Source organism: Dipodomys merriami, unplaced genomic scaffold, assembly GCF_024711535.1.
Source record: "Dipodomys merriami isolate MVZ:Mamm:240054 unplaced genomic scaffold, mDipMer1.0.p SCAF_1259, whole genome shotgun sequence".
NCBI classification, from domain to species: Eukaryota; Metazoa; Chordata; class Mammalia; order Rodentia; family Heteromyidae; genus Dipodomys; species Dipodomys merriami.
The window spans coordinates 117953-124160 of record NW_027202559.1 but is presented as its reverse complement, the minus strand read 5'-3'; positions in this window follow the sequence as shown (position 1 = coordinate 124160).

Here is a 6208-nt window from a genome sequence, read left to right as displayed (position 1 = left end):
TCATCTATGACTTCCCCCCCGCCACCCCCCCCCCCCCCCGAGCATTGCGCACACTGTAACTCTTTGTTGGATAAATAAATAATCATCTGTCTATGACAATACTACAGAAAACTCCCATCTGATTCTGGTAAGCATCTTGGGTGGGCAAAACCTGATGTAGCTCTCCCACAGTTTTCCCTACTCCCTCTTCCTGCCCTTCTGGTGCCACCGCACTTAACTCTTTTGGCTCCAAGGACATGAGCCACGATGTACTCGCTGGATTCTGGGGCCTCTGGGATGCCTATCTTTTCAAAGATCTCTGTCCAACGGCTAACCAGCTTTGTGGCACTCAATTCCCCACTCAGGTGTGAACAAGGTTGCTGTGAGCTGAACGCCTGGCTCAAGGGGCATACTCTCCAACCCCTGGGGCCAGACAGGATGGTCCACCATATCTGGCCTCCAAGTTTCATGTTGAAGAGAAAGGATCCTTGAGGCATCCCAGGTCTCTGAATCCCAAAGTCCAGTACAGATGCTAGGAATTGTCTCTGCTTACAGCTGGCAGGCTGGGGATGGCGAGGTCACAATCTCTGCTCCCCACGACATTCTCGACTGTGGTGGCCACCCTACAGATAGCCAGAGGCTAATCAGTAGCTGCTGAAGAAAGGCCGTCAGGGCATGACGTTCATAGCAGGAGATCATCTGGCTAGGGAACTCTACCTGTGCTGCTTTAAACATCATTGTTTGGCAGCTGAAATGGTCTGTCTAATTTGACCCATAATCCCAGGTGTTAGTGGAAATTGCCAACTTCAAGAAAAACCCTTGGAAAAGATGGCATTTCACTTGTCCCAATCAAACTTAAAGGTTTCCAAAGTCCGTGGACCCTTTCCAGACAGCCTACAGCAGGTTACCGAAACTGGCATTCAGAGAGCCCTAGGTAACTGCCATGTCCTGATACTGAGCAGGCTCCAGCAGAGAGAACACACTTGCCTACCACTGCCCAGCTGGAAACGGCCCAGGCGGGACACAGATTATAGTCTGCAGGACTCCAGGGAGAACTGCACTAGAGTGTACTGACCGGGAAGGGAATCCACGCACCAGTGGGGGCCTGGAGCCCCCTGCCCAGATCCCCACAGACACCATCAATGCCCTGGGTAAGGTTCCCCTCTCATCCTTTGTTGTAGTGGGCCATCTGCCATATCACACCGTTCACCACTTCCCAGACCCTCCTAGCTTCACAGCCCCTTCCCTCCTCCCCTGCATCTCATTCCCTAATTATGTTTGGCAGAAACATTCACAAGCCTTGAATTAGCTCCAACTATACACACGAGAGCAGAGTGTCTGGGTGGAAGAGTGCAGCTGTGGTCACACTCATGAGCCTTCTGGCTGAAGACAGAAGGACAGGTGTCCATTCTGGTCTGCGCTTCCCACAGGCCTCCTAGTGGAGACCTACACAGGCCCAGCAGCTACAGTTGGCTACAGGAAAGGGGAAGAGGGAGGTGGAAAGAAGTGGAAAGGAAATCTACTAAAACCTTCTCCAAATATGTAGTGAAATAATAAAGGAGAAAACAGAAATTGTGGCTGGGCTTGTACTGGGCATTCATGAAAAGAGAACAACAAATACACACATACACACAAATAAAATGCTTTTGCTCTTTTTAGACACGGTGACTTAAATATATTTTCATTGTTCTCATCTCCCTACTCTCCCAACACACACACACACACACACACAAATCGAAACCGGAGACAGAAGACTCATCCATGTAGCACTTGCAATTTACCACCTGATCATTCTCCTCCTGAGCACAGTCAGGCTGTACAAGGAGAAAGATGATCTCTCTCTCTCTCTCTCTCTCTCTCTCTCTCTCTCTCTCTCTCTCTCTCTCTCTCTCTCTCTCTCTCTCTCTCTCTCTCTCTCTCTCTCTCTCTCTCTCTTTCACTCTTTCTTGCACACACAGACTCAGAGCATTGTCTCTCCCGAGTTAGTTGGTTCCTCATCTGGGAAATGTACAAGCTTGAGCATGGGGGTTCCCTGGTCAGAACCAGGGGATCCCACCAAGGGGAACATTGCTCTAATAATACAGAACCACTCTGCCTCTCCCTTTCTCCAGGGACAGACCCTTCCCATTGAGAACAACCAGCCTTGAGTCCCCATTCACTAAAACCCTATGCTAGGACTCTGGGTGAAGGAGTCTTGAGACAGGTGGCTCCTCAGAGCCAGGAGAGGAAACAAAGAAGGGGGTCATGATGATTGCAGAGGGGTGTCTGACCTGGGGTGGGGGCATGGTTGGGGAATTTGATGGGTTCCTAAAGGCTATATACATGGATCGACTCCCTACTTCCAGCCTAGATGCTTCTGGGTGACTTGGTGGATCCTTGAGGAGGACAAGGAGACCAGATGGACCAGGAGCACTTAGCAGAGCTGGCAAAGCTGGGAAATGTGATCACCCTGGGAACACTGTTAACAGCTGGGGTGGGGGAGACAGGACAGGTGTATGTGTGTTGGAGGAACACACCTCCCAAATATTCACCTCCTATCTGACCCCCAGTGCCCTCACCTCCTACTGGGCTCTTCTGGGACCTCCTCAGGTGAAGGTGTGACTGAGCACAGAAGACAGACAAGGGCTCCCACAGCAATAAGGGGGCCTATCTGCTGCATCCAACACCCTTCACCCCCAGAAAAAAAGGAAAAGACCCGAGAGGTGCTGCTACCCACCTCTGACTAAAGCCATCAGGTTCCCACCAGGCAGAGGAAGAGTGCAGATATGCTGCTGTGTGGCTCCCACTGCTCCAGGCCAGGGGCTCTGTGGTGTCCCCTCCTCACCCATTTGTTTATCTCACCTTTTCCTGGGGACATCTGCTGCCAGGGATGGGGGTGGGATCCCAGGGTCGACACCCCACCCCAGCAACTGGGTCTCATTTGTGGCAGAGCCAGGGCGGACTGTGGGGCACTAGAGAAGTGCAGGTGGGACAGGAGAGGGGAGGCAGGAGGTGCAGGTCTGGGTACACTGGGGGGGTGGTGACAGGGAGTCACAAGGTACAGGGGCCACGGGGTGTGGGCCCAAGGGGCAGCCACTTATGTGTACTGCTGGGGAGAAGCTGTAGGCAGCGGCTCCTGGTGCTTGAGGTCCCTGGAGTCCAGGACCTGGGACCAGGATCAGGTCGGGGCAGCAAGCAGGTTAGGGCCGTGCCATTTCTGCCAGGGAACTGAGAGAGGCACCAAGGTTCTGAGCTGGCAGCACCATGTGTGAAATGTGGCACTGCTGGGAGGGGGCAGGGGCGTCTGAGGGTGCCTGGCAAGGCTGTGAGCTTCCTCTGCTCCTCCTCCTCAGCTGCTGCTGCTGCCCATTCCTCAGCAGCCTCGGCCACCACCTCAGCAGCCTCCTCCCCAGGGGTTGCTGCTTCCACCACTGCCCCGCCTGAGCAGCCACCTTCTCCATTGCTGCACCCCAGCCACTGCCACCTTACTCCCCCTACCAGGATCTCAGACTTGCGTGCCATGGCCACCTTGCCTCCATGGGGCTGCTTGGCAATGCGCCTGCCGTGCTGGCTCCGCGTGCTCTCTGCTCCTGGCCAGGACCCGCACTATGATCCAAGCGGCCTCCAGCCGCTGAAGCCGCTTCCCCTCCTGCATGTGCTTGTTCTTCTCTCTAATCTCACTCTCTGCCCTCCACTCCTCTCCTGGGCTGCCCCACCCCCGCCCGTGCATATGCGCCCACCCCAATTGGGCCCTGGCCTTGGCTGCCACTGCAGTGTGCCCCTGGGCTCCACCTCCCCTGGGTTCGCCCTCTCACCCCGCACTGCAATCGCAGCCCTGACTGGGCCCTGAAGCTTCCAGGCCATGGAAGCTTCCAGGCCATGGCAATTGCAGCCTCACCTCAGCATAGCACTCCCCACCAACCCCAGTACTTGCGGGGGAGTGGGGGAACTAATCTCCCCTCAGCCCCACCGCTGGAGGAGACTCTCCTCCATCCCCCTCCACACACCAAGCAGGTGCATGGTGACCCTCGTGTGTGTATGTGTGTGTTTGTGATTGTGTTTGTGTGTGTGATTGTTGGGGATAACTACCACTCAAGGACTCAGAACATAGCACCCTTTGGAATGACTCAGTACACAGCATACTTCCAAAACCAGCACAAAGCACCCTGTGTAAAGGACTCAGCACACAGTTAACTTTGAAGGACTCAGCAGATAGTACCTTGTGTAGAGTACTCAGCACACAGCACTTTTTTTCTTTTCTTTTATTATGAAAATACCATACAGAGGGGTTACAATTACATGGGCAAGGTAATGAGTACATTTCTTCTTTTAAATTTTTATTTATTTTTTATTGTGAAAATACTGTACTTTTTGAAGGAGGGAGACCATAGTCTGCAGTGTAAAGGACTCAGTGCATGACATGTTTTGAAAAACTCAGCATGTAGCACTCTTTCCCAGATACTCATTACATAGCACCCTGGGTTAAGACTCCACACAAAGCACCCTTTGAAGGGCTGAGTATGTAGCACACTGTATAAAACACTCAGTGCACAGCACCCTTTGTAAACATCAGCACGTAGCACAATTTTGAAGGACTCAACACAATCACATTGTGGAAGGTCTCAGCACAGAGCACCCTGTGTAAAGGACTCAGCACACAGCACTCAAAAAACTCACCTCATCCCTCTCTTCCCAAGGGTTCAGTACATACTAGCACCTTTGGGATGAATTAGCACACCACACTTTTTGAAGGACTCAGCATGCAGTACATTTTGTAATGGACTCTGCGCACAGTACCCTTTGGAAAACCTAGAACAGCCCAACCTTCTTAGGGACTCAGCACATAGCACCCTTTGTGATGACTCAGCAAACAGCACCTTTTTGAGGATTCAGTACAAAACCCCAGGACCCAACAAACAGCACCCTGTGAAGGAATCAGCACATAGCTGTATGTCACAAGTTCAGTTGTCATTAGAATTAGTGTGCTTTCTTCAGTATCACCATTCTTCAGAAACACTTCACAAATCCTACTAGTTCACATTTAGCTAACCTGTGTTTTATGGAGGAGGGTCAGCTAGGGGTCTTGAACTCAAAGCTTAGGGGCCCTGTCTCTGAGCTCTTTGGTTCAATGTTAAAGCTCTACCATTTTGAGACACAGCTCCAATTTTGGGGGTTGTTCTTTGATAGGCCTTACAGTGATCAGAAAGGCCAAGTAGGGGTGTCCATGGGCAAAGGCTCTTAGCTTGGCCTGGAGCTGACCTCTCCCTTCCTTGTACCCCTCAGAGCCGGGCCTCCTGTAGCTCTCTTGGCCTAGGGTGGAACAGACCTGCTCTGGCATCAGTACTCAGGGTGAGCAAAAATCAGCTTGGCCCTGGTCACTTTCCCAAATTGAACTGTAGAGGATGATGGCGGGGGTGGGGGGGAAGCCCTATGACTGGCCACCAGGAGGCAGGAGTCTCCCACCATAGGGATTCTACCTGCAAGTTGTGTTTACTCTTGCTTCCCTGCGGACCCCATCATGCTTCAAAGCCACCCTGGACAGGAAAGTGCTTGAGACACTTACCTACATTTAACCATAGAAAAGCAAGTGAGGCTGTGGCTCAAGTGACAGAGCGCTAGGCTTGAGCAAGAAAACTCAGGGATAGAGCCTAGGCCCTGAGTTCACACACACACAAACACACACACACACACACACACACACACACACACACACACACACACACACACACACACACACACACACCATATGCATGCAAAATCAAAGATTTCTACACTGCAATCTTTCGGTATTCTCTACCTTTTTCCCACTAAGCCTGGTGGTTTTTGGCCTAAGAGTTTGATGTATACAACACCACCTGGCATCTTTGATTTTAGGGAACAGAATGGCTAGAACATCAGCCTTCCCCCATCCCAGCAACTTGGTTGAGTCAAGGTCTATCCTGGCCCTTTGGGTCTCCTTTTACAGACTCACCAAGAAGCCTTCAAATGGTATCACTTGTTGGGCGCTGGTAGCTCACTCCTGTCATCTGAGCTACTCAGGAAGCTGAGATCTGGAGCATTATGGTTCCAAGCCAGCATGGGCAGGAAAGTATATGAGACTCTTATCCTCGATGAACCATCAGAAAACAAGAAGTGGCCCTGTGGCTCAAGTGATGAGTGCCAGCCTCAAGAAAAAGAGTTCAGGGACAATGCTCACAGCCAACAACAACAAGGAGAGGTATTGCATGTTGGCTTTGGGATTAGCATGGGC